The sequence below is a fragment of the Salmo salar genome, chromosome ssa25 (genome assembly GCF_905237065.1).
Source record: "Salmo salar chromosome ssa25, Ssal_v3.1, whole genome shotgun sequence".
In the NCBI taxonomy this organism is placed as follows: domain Eukaryota; kingdom Metazoa; phylum Chordata; class Actinopteri; order Salmoniformes; family Salmonidae; genus Salmo; species Salmo salar.
Window position 1 is genome coordinate 41689418 of NC_059466.1, and position 23387 is coordinate 41712804.

At 41.9% G+C, this 23387-nt stretch overlaps 1 long non-coding RNA gene across 1 annotated transcript in view; it reads right to left on the bottom strand.

Annotated features, from left to right (window-relative positions):
* Positions 1-2979: 2979 nt before the first annotated feature.
* Positions 2980-23387, bottom strand: part of LOC123730512 (uncharacterized) — a 68948-nt gene continuing 48540 nt past the window's right edge. The window contains exon 4 of the long non-coding RNA XR_006761954.1: positions 2980-4576. This is a non-coding gene — a long non-coding RNA (uncharacterized lncRNA). The remainder of the gene's footprint in view (positions 4577-23387) is intronic.

Here is a 23387-nt window from a genome sequence, read left to right on the forward strand (position 1 = left end):
GTGTGTGTACCCTAGGGTAGAGATGGTGTGTGTGTACCCTAGGGTAGAGATGGTGTGTGTGTACCCTAGGGTAGAGGTGGTGTGTGTGTACCCTAGGGTAGAGATGGTGTGTGTGTACCCTAGGGTAGAGATGGTGTGTGTGTACCCTAGGGTAGAGATGGTGTGTGTATAGCCTAGGGTAGAGGTGGTGTGTGTGTACCCTAGTGTAGAGATGGTGTGTGTGTACGATAGGGTAGAGATGGTGTGTGTGTACCCTAGGGTAGAGGTGGTGTGTGTGTGTACCCTAGGGTAGAGATGGTGTGTGTACCCTAGGGTAGAGATGGTGTGTGTGTGCACCCTAGGGTAGAGATGGTGTGTGTGTACCCTAGGGTAGAGGTGGTGTGTGTGTGTACCCTAGGGTAGAGATGGTGTGTGTGTAACCTAGGGTAGAGATGGTGTGTGTGTACCCTAGGGTAGAGATGGTGTGTGTGTGTACCCTAGGGTAGAGATGGTGTGTGTGTACCCTAGGGTAGAGATGGTGTGTGTACCCTAGGGTAGAGGTGGTGTGTGTGTGTACCCTAGGGTAGAGATGGTGTGTGTGTACCCTAGGGTAGAGATGGTGTGTGTGTACCCTAGGGTAGAGATGGTGTGTGTGTGTACCCTAGGGTAGAGATGGTGTGTGTGTACCCTAGGGTAGAGATGGTGTGTGTGTACCCTAGGGTAGAGATGGTGTGTGTGTTACCCTAGGGTAGAGATGGTGTGTGTGTACCCTAGGGTAGAGATGGTGTGTGTGTACCCTAGGGTAGAGGTGGTGTGTGTGTGTGTACCCTAGGGTAGAAGTGGTGTGTGTGTACCCTAGGGTAGAGGTGGTGTGTGTGTGTACCCTAGGGTAGAGGTGGTGTGTGTACCCTAGGGTAGAGATGGTGTGTGTGTACCCTAGGGTAGACGTGGTGTGTGTGTACCCTAGGGTAGAGATGGTGTGTGTGTACCCTAGGGTAGAGGTGGTGTGTGTGTACCCTAGGGTAGAGGTGGTGTGTGTGTACCCTAGGGTAGAGATGGTGTGTGTGTACCCTAGGGTAGAGGTGGTGTGTGTGTGTACCCTAGGGTAGAGGTGGTGTGTGTACCCTAGGGTAGAGATGGTGTGTGTGTGTACCCTAGGGTAGAGATGGTGTGTGTACCCTAGGGTAGAGATGGTGTGTGTGTACCCTAGGGTAGAGGTGGTGTGTGTGTACCCTAGGGTAGAGATGGTGTGTGTGTACCCTAGGGTAGAGATGGTGTGTGTGTACCCTAGGGTAGAGGTGGTGTGTGTGTACCCTAGGGTAGAGATGGTGTGTGTGTACCCTAGGGTAGAGATGGTGTGTGTGTGTACCCTAGGGTAGAGGTGGTGTGTGTACCCTAGGGTAGAGATGGTGTGTGTGTACCCTAGGGTAGAGATGGTGTGTGTGTACCCTAGGGTAGAGGTGGTGTGTGTACCCTAGGGTAGAGATGGTGTGTGTACCCTAGGGTAGAGATGGTGTGTGTACCCTAGGGTAGAGATGGTGTGTGTACCCTAGGGTAGAGATGGTGTGTGTACCCTAGGGTAGAGATGGTGTGTGTACCCTAGGGTAGAGATGGTGTGTGTACCCTAGGGTAGAGATGGTGTGTGTACCCTAGGGTAGAGATGGTGTGTGTACCCTAGGGTAGAGATGGTGTGTGTACCCTAGGGTAGAGATGGTGTGTGTACCCTAGGGTAGAGATGGTGTGTGTACCCTAGGGTAGAGATGGTGTGTGTACCCTAGGGTAGAGATGGTGTGTGTACCCTAGGGTAGAGATGGTGTGTGTACCCTAGGGTAGAGATGGTGTGTGTACCCTAGGGTAGAGATGGTGTGTGTACCCTAGGGTAGAGATGGTGTGTGTACCCTAGGGTAGAGATGGTGTGTGTACCCTAGGGTAGAGATGGTGTGTGTACCCTAGGGTAGAGATGGTGTGTGTACCCTAGGGTAGAGATGGTGTGTGTACCCTAGGGTAGAGGTGGTGTGTGTACCCTAGGGTAGAGATGGTGTGTGTGTACCCTAGGGTAGAGATGGTGTGTGTACCCTAGGGTAGAGGTGGTGTGTGTACCCTAGGGTAGAGATGGTGTGTGTGTACCCTAGGGTAGAGATGGTGTGTGTACCCTAGGGTAGAGATGGTGTGTGTACCCTAGGGTAGAGATGGTGTGTGTACCCTAGGGTAGAGATGGTGTGTGTACCCTAGGGTAGAGATGGTGTGTGTACACTAGGGTAGAGATGGTGTGTGTACCCTAGGGTAGAGATGGTGTGTGTGTACCCTAGGGTAGAGATGGTGTGTGTACCCTAGGGTAGAGATGGTGTGTGTACCCTAGGGTAGAGATGGTGTGTGTACCCTAGGGTAGAGATGGTGTGTGTACCCTAGGGTAGAGATGGTGTGTGTACCCTAGGGTAGAGATGGTGTGTGTACCCTAGGGTAGAGATGGTGTGTGTACCCTAGGGTAGAGATGGTGTGTGTACCCTAGGGTAGAGATGGTGTGTGTACCCTAGGGTAGAGATGGTGTGTGTACCCTAGGGTAGAGATGGTGTGTGTACCCTAGGGTAGAGATGGTGTGTGTACTCTAGGGTAGAGATGGTGTGTGTACTCTAGGGTAGAGATGGTGTGTGTACCCTAGGGTAGAGAGGTCTAGCCTTCAATAAGAACCCTGATGCCTCCAGTCTGACAACTCAGATTGAGCTCTAATGTGTGTTGATGTCTCTCTCTCTCCCTCTCTCTCTCTCTCTCTGGCAGGGACAATATTTAAACAACTGTAGCTATACATCTTAGCAGTATCTGTGTGGCTTGGAGTGATTTATACAGGTATTTATTCTAAATACAAATCATTTCTAGATAAATCATTTGGTCCCAGATCTGTTTGTGATCTTGCTGTCAAGCCAAACATTGTTTATTCCCAGTGTGATATTTTCCCATAAAACTCTTTCAACTTTCATATAAAATATCAGTCACACAACTATATACTTGTGTATATATATGTTTATTACATATTTTTCAATTATTGTATTTTCAATGTGAAACATTTGACACATAGTTGCAGAATGAATGTGAACTTACCTCGTTGAGTCATTGAGTTATTGAACCCTTCAGCTGTTGAAGGCTGTTTTTGTTGCCAGTTATTAAATCCTTCAGCTGTTGAAGGCTGTTTTTGTTGCCAGTTATTGAATCCTTCAGCTGTTGAAGGCTGTTTTTGTTGCCAGTTATTGAATCCTTCAGCTGTTGAAGGCTGTTTTTGTTGCCAGTTATTAAATCCTTCAGCTGTTGAAGGCTGTTTATGTTGCCAGTTATTGAATCCTTCAGCTGTTGAAGGCTGTTTATGTTGCCAGTTATTGAATCCTTCAGCTGTTGAAGGCTGTTTTTGTTGCCAGTTATTGAATCCTTCAGCTGTTGAAGGCTGTTTTTGTTGCCAGTTATTGAATCCTTCAGCTGTTGAAGGCTGTTTTTGTTGCCAGTTATTGAATCCTTCAGCTGTTGAAGGCTGTTTATGTTGCCAGTTATTGAATCCTTCAGCTGTTGAAGGCTGTTTTTGTTGCCAGTTATTGAATCCTTCAGCTGTTGAAGGCTGTTTATGTTGCCAGTTATTGAAATCCTTCAGCGGTTCAAGGCTGTTTTTGTTGCCAGCCTAAAACCCAGCAGACAATGTAGCTGTAGCTTAAACCACACAGAAATCTACATTGTATGCTAGGTCCAGGACCAAGCAAAGATGTCTCATCAGCTGTCTCACGCACACACACACACACACACAAACACACACACACACACACACACACACACACACACACACACACACACACACACACACACACACACACACACACACACACACACACACACACACACACACACACACACACAAACACACCCGCACCCACTCACGCACCCATGCATACACACAGAGTTATCATAGAATGTGGCATTTCATCTGTTCTCTATTGAGTGATTTCTAGGGAAACTGCATGCATCACATCCTAAACAATGCTCTCCTCTCTTAAAGGCTCTTTTCTATTGTGCCTGACATGTTTTTCTCTGCTCTCGTCAATCTCTTTTCTATGGGCCGCCAGTCAGCATCTTTTAGAAAACAGCACAATTCATTAAAGAATACCAAGAACCCTTTGAATGGCTCACCGCCAAGGACGCTACAGCGGGAGAAGAGATTTGACAGGAGAGGAGAGAAAAAGAAGAGATTAAAAAGAAAAGAGACAGAAAGAAAAGAATCAGAAATAAAGCCCTGACAGGCACAGAGAGATTCATAGGATGTAACCCCCCCATATGATAACATACTAGCCAATCAGAGAGAAATGAAATGTGCAATTAACCACTAGGCAGGAAGTAGGAGGCGTGTCTTCAGAGACCCAGTAGCCAGATGTAGCTGCTGATCATTATACAGGATCTACACTGCCTACTGAGCAACTGACCAACACGCAAATACAGAGTAAATGAATGGAGGAGAGGGATGGGGAGATCGAGGGACTGGGTCACAGATAGAGAGGATCCACGTGGATGACTTTGCTGCTTGGAAGAATCTTCAGAATCTTCATCATGATCATCAGGATCCATTCTGGTTAGAGAGAGAGGGAGACACAGATAAAGAGAGAGAGATGGTCATTATTGGGTAAGGAATCATAAGGTAACATTTACTGCAGCTAGTAAGAGAGATGAGATGAGGAAGGGGAGTAGGACGGGAGAAGTAGGAGAAGAAACAAGGGGAGAGGATGGGGTGAGGAGAGGGGAGGGAGAGGAGAGGAGAAGGAGAAGAGTGAGGAGGGAGAGGGAGGAGAGGAAACAAGGGGAGAGGAAGGGGTGAGGAGAGGAGAGGGGAAGGGAAGGGAAGGAAGAGGAGAAGGGTGAGGAGGGAGAGGGAGGAGAGGAAACAAGGGGAGAGGATGGGGTGAGGAGAGGAGAGGGGAAGGGAAGGAAGGAAGAGGAGAAGGGTGAGGAGGGAGAGGGAGGAGAGGAAACAAGGGGAGAGGATGGGGTGAGGAGAAGGGAAGGAAGAGGAGGAGGGAGACGAAGAGAGAGAACAGACATAGAGAGGAGAGGATGGGCTGAGGGGAGAGGGGAAGCATAGCCTATGGGAATTATCTTTGTATGGCCATCTCTAAGCGTGGCATTATCAGTTGCAGATTCCTGTCATTCCTTCCCATTAGGCCCGGGGCAACTGGAGGCAGCAGCCCACAATGGCTCCGATGCAACACTCATGGGGCTTGCATTCTCTCTCTCAGGGAGAAGTTTCCTCTAGGCACTTTGTTCCAGGCACTGATCAGCTTAACCTCTCCAAATCCTTACCTGAACCATTAGATAATCACTCCACCACTGATCTAGGATCAGCTTACCCTCCCTGAATCCCATTAAAAAGTAATATAGGGACAAATGTGTTATCATGGCAGTTATCTACTGTATACCTCCTTCAGAGAACACGTTACCCCCTAATGAGCGGAGAGAGGGAAGACAGGACATGGGAATGGGGTGATAGAGAGAGTAGAGGAGGGATAAATAGAGAGGCAGATGAAAAGAACGAGAGGAGGGATGGAGGAATGGAGGGACGGAGGAATGGAGGGACGGAGGAATAGAGGGACGGAGGAATAGAGGAACGGAGGGACGGTGGAATGGAGGAATGGAGGGATGTAGGAATAGAGGAATGTTGGAATGGAGGGATGATGGAATGGAGGGTTGGATGAATGGAGGGATGGAGGAATGCACACTGAGCGAAAAGAGGGAGGAAAGAAGGGAACAGAGGGGCTGAATGGTTAGATGGAGGGTAGGTATGCATGCTGGGCTTTCCCTCTTGTCACGTGTCCAGTTGGGCCTCTGCATAGCTGAAGCCTCATGACCATGCTGATCAAACATAGCTGCCTAGTACTCTACTCAACCAGCTGATGCTCACTTGACTCCAATTTCTCCTTATTAAGGGAAAGTCTCTATCTCTCTCTCTTGTTCTACTCTCTTAGATTTTAGCATTCTGTCTGATGAGCTTCAGCGCTATGGCCTTCTCTCCTTCTCCCTCTCTTTCTGTCTCTCTTTTTCTCCCTCTCGCTGCGTGTCTCTCTCTCTCCCTCTCTTTCTCAATTCAATTCAAGGGGCTTTATTGGCATGGAAAACATATCTTAACATTGCCAATGCAAGTGAAGTAGATAATATACAAAAGTGAAATAAACAATAAAAATGAACAGTAAACATTACTCTCACAGAAGTTCCCAAAAAATAAAGACATTTAAAATGTCATATTATATATATACAGTGTTGTAACGATGTGCAAATGGTTAAAGTACAAAAGGGAAAATAAATAAACATAAATATGGGTTGTATTTACAGTGGTGTTTGTTCTTCACTGGTTGCCCTTTTCTTGTGGCAACAGGTCACAAATCTTGCTGCTGTGGTATTTCACCCAGTAGATATGGGAGTTTATCAAAATCAGGGTTGTTTTGTAATTCTTTGTGGATCTGTGTAATCTGAGGGAAATATGTGTCTCTAATATGGTCATACATTTGGCAGGAGGTTAGGAAGTGCAGCTCAGTTTCCACATTTTGTGGGCAGTGTGCACACAGCCTGTCTTCCCTTGAGAGCCAGGTCTGCCTACGGCGACCTTTCTCAATAGCAAGGCTATGCTCACTGAGTCTGTACATTGTCAAAGCTTTTTTCCTCTCTCTCTCTCTCTCTCTCTCTCTCTCTCTCTCTCTCTCTCTCTCTCTCTCTCTCTCTCTCGACATGGGCCAAACATCTGTCTTTTATCTAGTCAACGACATGAGCCAAACTTCTGTCTTTTATCTAGTCAACGACATGGGCCAAACTTCTCAGTATTTTATCTAGTCAATGACATGGGCCAAACTTCTCAGTATTTTATCTAGTCAACGACATGGGCCAAACTTCTGTCTTTTATCTAGTCAATGATGACATGGGCCAAACATCTGTCTTTTATCAAGTCAACGACATGGGCCAAACTTCTGTCTTTTATCTAGTCAATGACATGGGCCAAACTTCTCAGTATTTTATCTAGTCAACGACATGGGCCAAACTTCTCAGTATTTTATCTAGTCAACGACATGGGCCAAACTTCTGTCTTTTATCTAGTCAATGACATGGGCCAAACTTCTGTCTTTTATCTAGTCAATGACATGGGCCAAACTTCTGTCTTTTATCTAGTCAACGACATGGGCCAAACTTCTCAGTATTTTATCTTGTCAATGACATGGGCCAAACTTCTGTCTTTTATCTAGTCAACGACATGGGCCAAACTTCTCAGTATTTTATCTAGTCAACGACATGGGCCAAACTTCTGTCTTTTATCTAGTCAATGACATGGGCCAAACTTCTCAGTATTTTATCTAGTCAACGACATGGGCCAAACTTCTCAGTATTTTATCTAGTCAATGACATGGGCCAAAACATCTGTCTTTTATCTAGTCAACGACATGGGCCAAACTTCTGTCTTTAATCTAGTCAATGACATGGGCCAAACTTCTGTCTTTTATCTAGTCAACGACATGGGCCATACTTCTCAGTATTTTATCTAGTCAACGACATGGGCCAAACATCTGTCTTTTATCTAGTCAACGACATGGGCCAAACTTCTGTCTTTAATCTAGTCAATGACATGGGCCAAACTTCTGTCTTTTATCTAGTCAATGACATGGGCCAAACATCTGTCTTTTATCTAGTCAACGACATGGGCCAAACATCTGTCTTTTATCTAGTCAACGACATGGGCCAAACATCTGTCTTTTATCTAGTACACGACATGGGCCAAACATCTGTCTTTTATCTAGTCAATGACATGGGCCAAACTTCTCAGTATTTTATCTAGTCAACGACATGGGCCAAACATCTGTCTTTAATCTAGTCAATGACATGGGCCAAACTTCTCAGTATTTTATCTAGTCAATGACATGGGCCAAACTTCTGTCTTTTATCTAGTCAACGACATGGGCCAAACATCTGTCTTTTATCTAGTCAACGACATGGGCCAAACTTCTCAGTATTTTATCTAGTCAACGACATGGGCCAAACATCTGTCTTTTATCTAGTCAACGACATGGGCCAAACATCTGTCTTTTATCTAGTCAACGACATGGCCAAACATCTGTCTTTAATCTAGTCAATGACATGGGCCAAACTTCTCAGTATTTTATCTAGTCAACGACATGGGCCAAACTTCTCAGTATTTTATCTAGTCAATGACATGGGCCAAACTTCTCAGTATTTTATCTAGTCAATGACATGGGCCAAACTTCTGTCTTTTATCTAGTCAACGACATGGGCCAAACATCTGTCTTTTATCTAGTCAACGACATGGGCCAAACTTCTCAGTATTTTATCTAGTCAACGACATGGGCCAAACTTCTCAGTATTTTATCTAGTCAACGACATGGGCCAAACTTCTCAGTATTTTATCTAGTCAATGACATGGGCCAAACTTCTGTCTTTTATCTAGTCAACGACATGGGCCAAACATCTGTCTTTTATCTAGTCAACGACATGGGCCAAACTTCTCAGTATTTTATCTAGTCAACGACATGGGCCAAACTTGTCAGTATTTTATCTAGTCAATGACATGGCCAAACTTCTCAGTATTTTATCTAGTCAACGACATGGGCCAAACTTCTGTCTTTTATCTAGTCAACGACATGGGCCAAACATCTGTCTTTTATCTAGTCAACGACATGGGCCAAACTTCTGTCTTTTATCTAGTCAATGACATGGGCCAAACATCTGTCTTTTATCTAGTCAACGACATGGGCCAAACTTCTGTCTTTTATTTAGTCAACGACATGGGCCAAACATCTGTCTTTTATCTAGTCAACGACATGGGCCAAACTTCTGTCTTTTATCTAGTCAATGACATGGGCCAAACATCTGTCTTTTATCTAGTCAAGGACATGGGCCAAACTTCTGTCTTTTATCTAGTCAACGACATGGGCCAAACTTCTCAGTATTTTATCTAGTCAATGACATGGGCCAAACATCTGTCTTTTATCTAGTCAACGACATGGGCCAAACATCTGTCTTTTATCTAGTCAACGACATGGGCCAAACATCTGTCTTTTATCTAGTCAAGGACATGGGCCAAACTTCTCAGTATTTTATCTAGTCAACGACATGGGCCAAACTTCTGTCTTTTATCTAGTCAACGACATGGGCCAAACATCTGTCTTTTATTTAGTCAACGACATGGGCCAAACTTCTGTCTTTTATCTAGTCAACGACTTGGGCCAAACTTCTGTCTTTTATCTAGTCAATGACATGGGCCAAACTTCTGTCTTTTATCTAGTCAACGACTTGGGCCAAACTTCTCAGTATTTTATCTAGTCAACGACACGGGCCAAACTTCTGTCTTTTATCTAGTCAATGACATGGGCCAAACTTCTCAGTATTTTATCTAGTCAACGACATGGGCCAAACTTCCCAGTATTTTATCTAGTCAATGACATGGGCCAAACTTCTCAGTATTTTATCTAGTCAATGACATGGGCCAAACTTCTGTCTTTTATCTAGTCAACGACGTGGGCCAAACATCTGACTTTTATCTAGTCAATGACATGGGCCAAACTTCTGTCTTTTATCAAGTCAACGACATGGGCCAAACATCTGTCTTTTATCTAGTCAATGACATGGGCCAAACATCTGTCTTTTATCTAGTCAATGACATGGGCCAAACTTCTGTCTTTTATCTAGTCAACGACATGAGCCAAACTTCTCAGTATTTTATCTAGTCAATGACATGGGCCAAACTTCTATCTTTTATCAAGTCAACGACATGGGCCAAACATCTGACTTTTATCTAGTCAATGACATGGGCCAAACTTCTGTCTTTTATCAAGTCAACGACATTGGCCAAACATCTGTCTTTTATCTAGTCAATGACATGGGCCAAACATCTGTCTTTTATCTAGTCAATGACATGGGCCAAACATCTGTCTTTTATCTAGTCAACGACATGAGCCAAACTTCTGTCTTTTATCTAGTCAACGACATGGGCCATACTTCTCAGTATTTTATCTAGTCAACGACATGGGCCAAACATCTGTCTTTTATCTAGTCAACGACATGGGCCAAACTTCTGTCTTTAATCTAGTCAATGACATGGGCCAAACTTCTGTCTTTTATCTAGTCAATGACATGGGCCAAACATCTGTCTTTTATCTAGTCAATGACATGGGCCAAACATCTGTCTTTTATCTAGTCAATGACATGGGCCAAACTTCTCAGTATTTTATCTAGTCAACGACATGGGCCAAACATCTGTCTTTAATCTAGTCAATGACATGGGCCAAACTTCTCAGTATTTTATCTAGTCAATGACATGGGCCAAACTTCTGTCTTTTATCTAGTCAACGACATGGGCCAAACATCTGTCTTTTATCTAGTCAACGACATGGGCCAAACTTCTCAGTATTTTATCTAGTCAACGACATGGGCCAAACATCTGTCTTTTATCTAGTCAACGACATGGGCCAAACATCTGTCTTTTATCTAGTCAACGACATGGCCAAACATCTGTCTTTAATCTAGTCAATGACATGGGCCAAACTTCTCAGTATTTTATCTAGTCAACGACATGGGCCAAACTTCTCAGTATTTTATCTAGTCAATGACATGGGCCAAACTTCTCAGTATTTTATCTAGTCAATGACATGGGCCAAACTTCTGTCTTTTATCTAGTCAACGACATGGGCCAAACATCTGTCTTTTATCTAGTCAACGACATGGGCCAAACTTCTCAGTATTTTATCTAGTCAACGACATGGGCCAAATTTGTCAGTATTTTATCTAGTCAATGACATGGCCAAACTTCTCAGTATTTTATCTAGTCAACGACATGGGCCAAACTTCTGTCTTTTATCTAGTCAACGACATTTGCCAAACATCTGTCTTTTATCTAGTCAACGACATGGGCCAAACTTCTGTCTTTTATCTAGTCAATGACATGGGCCAAACATCTGTCTTTTATCTAGTCAACGACATGGGCCAAACTTCTGTCTTTTATTTAGTCAACGACATGGGCCAAACATCTGTCTTTTATCTAGTCAACGACATGGGCCAAACTTCTGTCTTTTATCTAGTCAATGACATGGGCCAAACATCTGTCTTTTATCTAGTCAAGGACATGGGCCAAACTTCTGTCTTTTATCTAGTCAACGACATGGGCCAAACTTCTCAGTATTTTATCTAGTCAATGACATGGGCCAAACATCTGTCTTTTATCTAGTCAACGACATGGGCCAAACATCTGTCTTTTATCTAGTCAACGACATGGGCCAAACATCTGTCTTTTATCTAGTCAAGGACATGGGCCAAACTTCTCAGTATTTTATCTAGTCAACGACATGGGCCAAACTTCTGTCTTTTATCTAGTCAACGACATGGGCCAAACATCTGTCTTTTATTTAGTCAACGACATGGGCCAAACTTCTGTCTTTTATCTAGTCAACGACTTGGGCCAAAATTCTGTCTTTTATCTAGTCAATGACATGGGCCAAACTTCTGTCTTTTATCTAGTCAACGACTTGGGCCAAACTTCTCAGTATTTTATCTAGTCAACGACACGGGCCAAACTTCTGTCTTTTATCTAGTCAATGACATGGGCCAAACTTCTCAGTATTTTATCTAGTCAACGACATGGGCCAAACTTCCCAGTATTTTATCTAGTCAATGACATGGGCCAAACTTCTCAGTATTTTATCTAGTCAATGACATGGGCCAAACTTCTGTCTTTTATCTAGTCAACGACGTGGGCCAAACATCTGACTTTTATCTAGTCAATGACATGGGCCAAACTTCTGTCTTTTATCAAGTCAACGACATGGGCCAAACATCTGTCTTTTATCTAGTCAATGACATGGGCCAAACATCTGTCTTTTATCTAGTCAATGACATGGGCCAAACTTCTGTCTTTTATCTAGTCAACGACATGAGCCAAACTTCTCAGTATTTTATCTAGTCAATGACATGGGCCAAACTTCTGTCTTTTATCAAGTCAACGACATGGGCCAAACATCTGACTTTTATCTAGTCAATGACATGGGCCAAACTTCTGTCTTTTATCAAGTCAACGACATGGGCCAAACATCTGTCTTTTATCTAGTCAATGACATGGGCCAAACATCTGTCTTTTATCTAGTCAATGACATGGGCCAAACATCTGTCTTTTATCTAGTCAACGACATGAGCCAAACTTCTGTCTTTTATCTAGTCAACGACATGAGCCAAACTTCTCAGTATTTTATCTAGTCAATGACATGGGCCAAACTTCTCAGTATTTTATCTAGTCAACGACATGGGCCAAACTTCTGTCTTTTATCTAGTCAATGATCATGGGCCAAACATCTGTCTTTTATCAAGTCAACGACATGGGCCAAACTTCTCGTATTTTATCTAGTCAACGACATGGGCCAAACATCTGTCTTTTATCTAGTCAATGAACATGGGCCAAACATCTGTCTTTTATCTAGTCAATGACATGGGCCAAACATCTGTCTTTAATCTAGTCAATGACATGGGCCAAACTTCTCGTATTTTATCTAGTCAACGACATGGGCCAAACTTCTGTCTTTTATCTAGTCAACGACATGGGCCATACATCTCAGTATTTTATCTAGTCAAGGACATGGGCCAAACTTCTGTCTTTTATCTAGTCAACGACATGGGCCAAACTTCTCAGTCTTTAATCTAGTCAATGACATGGGCCAAACATCTGTCTTTTATCTAGTCAACGACATGGGCCAAACATCTGTCTTTTATCTAGTCAACGACATGGGCCAAACATCTGTCTTTTATCTAGTCAATGACATGGGCCAATCTTCTCAGTATTTTATCTAGTCAACGACATGGGCCAAACATCTGTCTTTAATCTAGTCAATGACATGGGCCAAACTTCTCAGTATTTTATCTAGTCAATGACATGGGCCAAACTTCTGTCTTTTATCTAGTCAACGACATGGGCCAAACATCTGTCTTTTATCTAGTCAACGACATGGGCCAAACTTCTCAGTATTTTATCTAGTCAACGACATGGGCCAAACATCTGTCTTTTATCTAGTCAACGACATGGGCCAAACATCTGTCTTTTATCTAGTCAACGACATGGCCAAACATCTGTCTTTAATCTAGTCAATGACATGGGCCAAACTTCTCAGTATTTTATCTAGTCAACGACATGGGCCAAACTTCTCAGTATTTTATCTAGTCAATGACATGGGCCAAACTTCTCAGTATTTTATCTAGTCAATGACATGGGCCAAACTTCTGTCTTTTATCTAGTCAACGACATGGGCCAAACATCTGTCTTTTATCTAGTCAACGACATGGGCCAAACTTCTCAGTATTTTATCTAGTCAACGACATGGGCCAAACTTCTCAGTATTTTATCTAGTCAATGACATGGCCAAACTTCTCAGTATTTTATCTAGTCAACGACATGGGCCAAACTTCTGTCTTTTATCTAGTCAACGACATGGGCCAAACATCTGTCTTTTATCTAGTCAACGACATGGGCCAAACTTCTGTTTTTATCTAGTCAATGACATGGGCCAAACATCTGTCTTTTATCTAGTCAACGACATGGGCCAAACTTCTGTCTTTTATTTAGTCAACGACATGGGCCAAACATCTGTCTTTTATCTAGTCAACGACATGGGCCAAACTTCTGTCTTTTATCTAGTCAATGACATGGGCCAAACATCTGTCTTTTATCTAGTCAAGGACATGGGCCAAACATCTGTCTTTTATCTAGTCAACGACATGGGCCAAACTTCTCAGTATTTTATCTAGTCAATGACATGGGCCAAACATCTGTCTTTTATCTAGTCAACGACATGGGCCAAACATCTGTCTTTTATCTAGTCAACGACATGGGCCAAACATCTGTCTTTTATCTAGTCAAGGACATGGGCCAAACTTCTCAGTATTTTATCTAGTCAACGACATGGGCCAAACTTCTGTCTTTTATCTAGTCAACGACATGGGCCAAACATCTGTCTTTTATTTAGTCAACGACATGGGCCAAACTTCTGTCTTTTATCTAGTCAACGACTTGGGCCAAACTTCTGTCTTTTATCTAGTCAATGACATGGGCCAAACTTCTGTCTTTTATCTAGTCAACGACTTGGGCCAAACTTCTCAGTATTTTATCTAGTCAACGACACGGGCCAAACTTCTGTCTTTTATCTAGTCAATGACATGGGCCAAACTTCTCAGTATTTTATCTAGTCAACGACATGGGCCAAACTTCCCAGTATTTTATCTAGTCAATGACATGGGCCAAACTTCTCAGTATTTTATCTAGTCAATGACATGGGCCAAACTTCTGTCTTTTATCTAGTCAACGACGTGGGCCAAACATCTGACTTTTATCTAGTCAATGACATGGGCCAAACTTCTGTCTTTTATCAAGTCAACGACATGGGCCAAACATCTGTCTTTTATCTAGTCAATGACATGGGCCAAACATCTGTCTTTTATCTAGTCAATGACATGGGCCAAACTTCTGTCTTTTATCTAGTCAACGACATGAGCCAAACTTCTCAGTATTTTATCTAGTCAATGACATGGGCCAAACTTCTGTCTTTTATCAAGTCAACGACATGGGCCAAACATCTGACTTTTATCTAGTCAATGACATGGGCCAAACTTCTGTCTTTTATCAAGTCAACGACATGGGCCAAACATCTGTCTTTTATCTAGTCAATGACATGGGCCAGACATCTGTCTTTTATCTAGTCAATGACATGGGCCAAACATCTGTCTTTTATCTAGTCAACGACATGGGCCAAACATCTGTCTTTTATCTAGTCAACGACATGGGCCAAACTTCTCAGTATTTTATCTAGTCAACGACATGGGCCAAACTTCTCAGTCTTTTATCTAGTCAACGACATGGGCCAAACATCTGTCTTTTATCTAGTCAACGACATGGCCAAACATCTGTCTTTAATCTAGTCAATGACATGGGCCAAACTTCTCAGTATTTTATCTAGTCAACGACATGGGCCAAACTTCTCAGTATTTTATCTAGTCAATGACATGGGCCAAACTTCTCAGTATTTTATCTAGTCAATGACATGGGCCAAACTTCTGTCTTTTATCTAGTCAACGACATGGGCCAAACATCTGTCTTTTATCTAGTCAACGACATGGGCCAAACTTCTCAGTATTTTATCTAGTCAACGACATGGGCCAAATTTGTCAGTATTTTATCTAGTCAATGACATGGCCAAACTTCTCAGTATTTTATCTAGTCAACGACATGGGCCAAACATCTGTCTTTTATCTAGTCAACGACATGAGCCAAACTTCTGTCTTTTATCTAGTCAACGACATGAGCCAAACTTCTCAGTATTTTATCTAGTCAATGACATGGGCCAAACTTCTCAGTATTTTATCTAGTCAACGACATGGGCCAAACATCTGTCTTTTATCTAGTCAATGATGACATGGGCCAAACATCTGTCTTTTATCAAGTCAACGACATGGGCCAAACTTCTCAGTATTTTATCTAGTCAACGACATGGGCCAAACATCTGTCTTTTATCTAGTCAATGATGACATGGGCCAAACATCTGTCTTTTATCAAGTCAATGACATGAGCCAAACTTCTGTCTTTAATCTAGTCAATGACATGGGCCAAACTTCTCAGTATTTTATTTAGTCAACGACATGGGCCAAACTTCTGTCTTTTATCTAGTCAATGACATGGGCCAAACATCTGTCTTTTATCTAGTCAAGGACATGGGCCAAACTTCTGTCTTTTATCTAGTCAACGACATGGGCCAAACTTCTCAGTATTTTATCTAGTCAATGACATGGGCCAAACATCTGTCTTTTATCTAGTCAACGACATGGGCCAAACATCTGTCTTTTATCTAGTCAACGACATGGGCCAAACATCTGTCTTTTATCTAGTCAATGACATGGGCCAAACTTCTCAGTATTTTATCTAGTCAACGACATGGGCCAAACATCTGTCTTTAATCTAGTCAATGACATGGGCCAAACTTCTCAGTATTTTATCTAGTCAATGACATGGGCCAAACTTCTGTCTTTTATCTAGTCAACGACATGGGCCAAACTTCTCAGTCTTTTATCTAGTCAACGACATGGGCCAAACTTCTCAGTATTTTATCTAGTCAACGACATGGGCCAAACATCTCGTCTTTTATCTAGTCAACGACATGGGCCAAACTTCTGTCTTTTATCTAGTCAACGACATGGGCCAAACATCTGTCTTTTATCTAGTCAACGACATGGGCCAAACTTCTCAGTATTTTATCTAGTCAACGACATGGGCCAAACTTCTCAGTATTTTATCTAGTCAACGACATGGGCCAAACTTCTCAGTATTTTATCTAGTCAATGACATGGGCCAAACTTCTGTCTTTTATCTAGTCAACGACATGGGCCAAACATCTGTCTTTTATCTAGTCAACGACATGGGCCAAACTTCTCAGTATTTTATCTAGTCAACGACATGGGCCAAACTTCTCAGTATTTTATCTAGTCAATGACATGGCCAAACTTCTCAGTATTTTATCTAGTCAACGACATGGGCCAAACTTCTGTCTTTTATCTAGTCAACGACATGGGCCAAACATCTGTCTTTTATCTAGTCAACGACATGGGCCAAACTTCTGTTTTTTATCTAGTCAATGACATGGGCCAAACATCTGTCTTTTATCTAGTCAACGACATGGGCCAAACTTCTGTCTTTTATTTAGTCAACGACATGGGCCAAACATCTGTCTTTTATCTAGTCAACGACATGGGCCAAACTTCTGTCTTTTATCTAGTCAATGACATGGGCCAAACATCTGTCTTTTATCTAGTCAAGGACATGGGCCAAACATCTGTCTTTTATCTAGTCAACGACATGGGCCAAACTTCTCAGTATTTTATCTAGTCAATGACATGGGCCAAACATCTGTCTTTTATCTAGTCAACGACATGGGCCAAACATCTGTCTTTTATCTAGTCAACGACATGGGCCAAACATCTGTCTTTTATCTAGTCAAGGACATGGGCCAAACTTCTCAGTATTTTATCTAGTCAACGACATGGGCCAAACTTCTGTCTTTTATCTAGTCAACGACATGGGCCAAACATCTGTCTTTTATTTAGTCAACGACATGGGCCAAACTTCTGTCTTTTATCTAGTCAACGACTTGGGCCAAACTTCTGTCTTTTATCTAGTCAATGACATGGGCCAAACTTCTGTCTTTTATCTAGTCAACGACTTGGGCCAAACTTCTCAGTATTTTATCTAGTCAACGACACGGGCCAAACTTCTGTCTTTTATCTAGTCAATGACATGGGCCAAACTTCTCAGTATTTTATCTAGTCAACGACATGGGCCAAACTTCCCAGTATTTTATCTAGTCAATGACATGGGCCAAACTTCTCAGTATTTTATCTAGTCAATGACATGGGCCAAACTTCTGTCTTTTATCTAGTCAACGACGTGGGCCAAACATCTGACTTTTATCTAGTCAATGACATGGGCCAAACTTCTGTCTTTTATCAAGTCAACGACATGGGCCAAACATCTGTCTTTTATCTAGTCAATGACATGGGCCAAACATCTGTCTTTTATCTAGTCAATGACATGGGCCAAACTTCTGTCTTTTATCTAGTCAACGACATGAGCCAAACTTCTCAGTATTTTATCTAGTCAATGACATGGGCCAAACTTCTGTCTTTTATCAAGTCAACGACATGGGCCAAACATCTGACTTTTATCTAGTCAATGACATGGGCCAAACTTCTGTCTTTTATCAAGTCAACGACATGGGCCAAACATCTGTCTTTTATCTAGTCAATGACATGGGCCAGACATCTGTCTTTTATCTAGTCAATGACATGGGCCAAACATCTGTCTTTTATCTAGTCAACGACATGGGCCAAACATCTGTCTTTTATCTAGTCAACGACATGGGCCAAACTTCTCAGTATTTTATCTAGTCAACGACATGGGCCAAACATCTGTCTTTTATCTAGTCAACGACATGGGCCAAACATCTGTCTTTTATCTAGTCAACGACATGGCCAAACATCTGTCTTTAATCTAGTCAATGACATGGGCCAAACTTCTCAGTATTTTATCTAGTCAACGACATGGGCCAAACTTCTCAGTATTTTATCTAGTCAATGACATGGGCCAAACTTCTCAGTATTTTATCTAGTCAATGACATGGGCCAAACTTCTGTCTTTTATCTAGTCAACGACATGGGCCAAACATCTGTCTTTTATCTAGTCAACGACATGGGCCAAACTTCTCAGTATTTTATCTAGTCAACGACATGGGCCAAATTTGTCAGTATTTTATCTAGTCAATGACATGGCCAAACTTCTCAGTATTTTATCTAGTCAACGACATGGGCCAAACTTCTGTCTTTTATCTAGTCAACGACATGGGCCAAACATCTGTCTTTTATCTAGTCAACGACATGGGCCAAACTTCTGTCTTTTATCTAGTCAATGACATGGGCCAAACATCTGTCTTTTATCTAGTCAACGACATGGGCCAAACTTCTGTCTTTTATTTAGTCAACGACATGGGCCAAACATCTGTCTTTTATCTAGTCAACGACATGGGCCAAACTTCTGTCTTTTATCTAGTCAATGACATGGGCCAAACATCTGTCTTTTATCTAGTCAAGGACATGGGCCAAACTTCTGTCTTTTATCTAGTCAACGACATGGGCCAAACTTCTCAGTATTTTATCTAGTCAATGACATGGGCCAAACATCTGTCTTTTATCTAGTCAACGACATGGGCCAAACATCTGTCTTTTATCTAGTCAACGACATGGGCCAAACATCTGTCTTTTATCTAGTCAAGGACATGGGCCAAACTTCTCAGTATTTTATCTAGTCAACGACATGGGCCAAACTTCTGTCTTTTATCTAGTCAACGACATGGGCCAAACATCTGTCTTTTATTTAGTCAACGACATGGGCCAAACTTCTGTCTTTTATCTAGTCAACGACTTGGGCCAAAATTCTGTCTTTTATCTAGTCAATGACATGGGCCAAACTTCTGTCTTTTATCTAGTCAACGACTTGGGCCAAACTTCTCAGTATTTTATCTAGTCAACGACACGGGCCAAACTTCTGTCTTTTATCTAGTCAATGACATGGGCCAAACTTCTCAGTATTTTATCTAGTCAACGACATGGGCCAAACTTCCCAGTATTTTATCTAGTCAATGACATGGGCCAAACTTCTCAGTATTTTATCTAGTCAATGACATGGGCCAAACTTCTGTCTTTTATCTAGTCAACGACGTGGGCCAAACATCTGACTTTTATCTAGTCAATGACATGGGCCAAACTTCTGTCTTTTATCAAGTCAACGACATGGGCCAAACATCTGTCTTTTATCTAGTCAATGACATGGGCCAAACATCTGTCTTTTATCTAGTCAATGACATGGGCCAAACTTCTGTCTTTTATCTAGTCAACGACATGAGCCAAACTTCTCAGTATTTTATCTAGTCAATGACATGGGCCAAACTTCTGTCTTTTATCAAGTCAACGACATGGGCCAAACATCTGACTTTTATCTAGTCAATGACATGGGCCAAACTTCTGTCTTTTATCAAGTCAACGACATGGGCCAAACATCTGTCTTTTATCTAGTCAATGACATGGGCCAAACATCTGTCTTTTATCTAGTCAATGACATGGGCCAAACATCTGTCTTTTATCTAGTCAACGACATGAGCCAAACTTCTGTCTTTTATCTAGTCAACGACATGAGCCAAACTTCTCAGTATTTTATCTAGTCAATGACATGGGCCAAACTTCTCAGTATTTTATCTAGTCAACGACATGGGCCAAACATCTGTCTTTTATCTAGTCAATGATGACATGGGCCAAACATCTGTCTTTTATCAAGTCAACGACATGGGCCAAACTTCTCAGTATTTTATCTAGTCAACGACATGGGCCAAACATCTGTCTTTTATCTAGTCAATGATGACATGGGCCAAACATCTGTCTTTTATCAAGTCAATGACATGAGCCAAACTTCTGTCTTTAATCTAGTCAATGACATGGGCCAAACTTCTCAGTATTTTATTTAGTCAACGACATGAGCCAAACTTCTGTCTTTTATTTAGTCAACGACATGGGCCAAACTTCTGTATTTTATCTAGTCAATGACATGGGCCAAACATCTGTCTTTTATCTAGTCAACGACATGGGCCAAACTTCCCAGTATTTTATCTAGTCAATGACATGGGCCAAACTTCCCAGTATTTTATCTAGTCAATGACATGGGCCAAACTTCTCAGTATTTTATCTAGTCAATGACATGGGCCAAACATCTGTCTTTTATCTAGTCAACGACATGGGCCAAACATCTGTCTTTTATCTAGTCAATGACATGGGCCAAACTTCTCAGTATTTTATCTAGTCAATGACATGGGCCAAACATCTGTCTTTTATCTAGTCAACGACATGGGCCAAACTTCTCAGTATTTTATCTAGTCAACGACATGGGCCAAACTTCTGTCTTTTATCTAGTCAATGACATGGGCCAAACATCTGTCTTTTATCTAGTCAACGACATGGGCCAAACTTCTGTCTTTTATCTAGTCAACGACATGGGCCAAACATCTGTCTTTTATCTAGTCAACGACATGGGCCAAACTTCTCAGTATTTTATCTAGTCAATGACATGGGCCAAACTTCTGTCTTTTATCAAGTCAACGACATGGGCCAAACATCTGTCTTTTATCTAGTCAACGACATGGGCCAAACATCTGTCTTTTATCTAGTCAACGACATGGGCCAAACTTCTGTCTTTTATCTAGTCAACGACATGAGCCAAACTTCTGTCTTTTATCTAGTCAACGACATGAGCCAAACTTCTCAGTATTTTATCTAGTCAATGATGACATGGGCCAAACTTCTCAGTATTTTATCTAGTCAACGACATGGGCCAAACTTCTGTCTTTTATCTAGTCAACGACATGAGCCAAACTTCTCAGTATTTTATCTAGTCAACGACATGAGCCAAACTTCTCAGTATTTTATCTAGTCAACGACATGGGCCAAACTTGTCAGTATTTTATCTAGTCAACGACATGGGCCAAACTTCTGTCTTTTATCTAGTCAACGACATGAGCCAAACTTCTGTCTTTTATCTAGTCAACGACATGAGCCAAACTTCTCAGTATTTTATCTAGTCAATGACATGGGCCAAACTTCTCAGTATTTTATCTAGTCAACGACATGGGCCAAACATCTGTCTTTTATCTAGTCAATGATGACATGGGCCAAACATCTGTCTTTTATCAAGTCAACGACATGGGCCAAACTTCTCAGTATTTTATCTAGTCAATGACATGGGCCAAACATCTGTCTTTTATCTAGTCAACGACATGGGCCAAACATCTGTCTTTTATCTAGTCAATGATGACATGGGCCAAACATCTGTCTTTTATCTAGTCAACGACATGGGCCAAACTTCTCAGTATTTTATCTAGTCAACGACATGGGCCAAACTTCTGTCTTTTATCAAGTCAACGACATGAGCCAAACTTCTGTCTTTTATCTAGTCAACGACATGAGCCAAACTTCTGTCTTTTATCTAGTCAACGACATGAGCCAAACTTCTCAGTATTTTATCTAGTCAATGATGACATGGGCCAAACTTCTCAGTATTTTATCTAGTCAACGACATGTGCCAAACTTCTGTCTTTTATCTAGTCAACGACATGAGCCAAACTTCTCAGTATTTTATCTAGTCAACGACATGGGCCAAACTTCTCAGTATTTTATCTAGTCAATGACATGGGCCAAACTTCTCAGTATTTTATCTAGTCAACGACATGGGCCAAACTTGTCAGTATTTTATCTAGTCAACGACATGGGCCAAACTTCTGTCTTTTATCTAGTCAACGACATGGGCCAAACATCTGTCTTTTATCTAGTCAACGACATGAGCCAAACTTCTGTCTTTTATCTAGTCAACGACATGAGCCAAACTTCTCAGTCTTTTATCTAGTCAACGACATGAGCCAAACTTCTCAGTATTTTATCTAGTCAATGACATGGGCCAAACTTCTCAGTATTTTATCTAGTCAACGACATGGGCCAAACTTCTGTCTTTTATCTAGTCAATGACATGGGCCAAACTTCTCAGTATTTTATCTAGTCAACGACATGGGCCAAACTTCTGTCTTTTATCTAGTCAACGACATGAGCCAAACTTCTGTCTTTTATCTAGTCAATGACATGAGCCAAACTTCTCAGTATTTTATCTAGTCAACGACATGGGCCAAACATCTGTCTTTAATCAAGTCAATGACATTGGCCAAACATCTGTCTTTAATCTAGTCAACGACATGAGCCAAACTTCTGTCTTTTATCTAGTCAATGACATGAGCCAAACTTCTCAGTATTTTATTTAGTCAACGACATGAGCCAAACTTCTGTCTTTTATTTAGTCAACGACATGGGCCAAACTTCTGTATTTTATCTAGTCAATGACATGGGCCAAACATCTGTCTTTTATCTAGTCAACGACATGGGCCAAACTTCCCAGTATTTTATCTAGTCAATGACATGGGCCAAACTTCCCAGTATTTTATCTAGTCAATGACATGGGCCAAACTTCTCAGTATTTTATCTAGTCAATGACATGGGCCAAACATCTGTCTTTTATCTAGTCAACGACATGGGCCAAACATCTGTCTTTTATCTAGTCAATGACATGGGCCAAACTTCTCAGTATTTTATCTAGTCAATGACATGGGCCAAACATCTGTCTTTTATCTAGTCAACGACATGGGCCAAACTTCTCAGTATTTTATCTAGTCAACGACATGGGCCAAACTTCTGTCTTTTATCTAGTCAATGACATGGGCCAAACATCTGTCTTTTATCTAGTCAAGGACATGGGCCAAACTTCTGTCTTTTATCTAGTCAACGACATGGGCCAAACTTCTCAGTATTTTATCTAGTCAATGACATGGGCCAAACATCTGTCTTTTATCTAGTCAACGACATGGGCCAAACATCTGTCTTTTATCTAGTCAACGACATGGGCCAAACATCTGTCTTTTATCTAGTCAAGGACATGGGCCAAACTTCTCAGTATTTTATCTAGTCAACGACATGGGCCAAACTTCTGTCTTTTATCTAGTCAACGACATGGGCCAAACATCTGTCTTTTATTTAGTCAACGACATGGGCCAAACTTCTGTCTTTTATCTAGTCAACGACTTGGGCCAAAATTCTGTCTTTTATCTAGTCAATGACATGGGCCAAACTTCTGTCTTTTATCTAGTCAACGACTTGGGCCAAACTTCTCAGTATTTTATCTAGTCAACGACACGGGCCAAACTTCTGTCTTTTATCTAGTCAATGACATG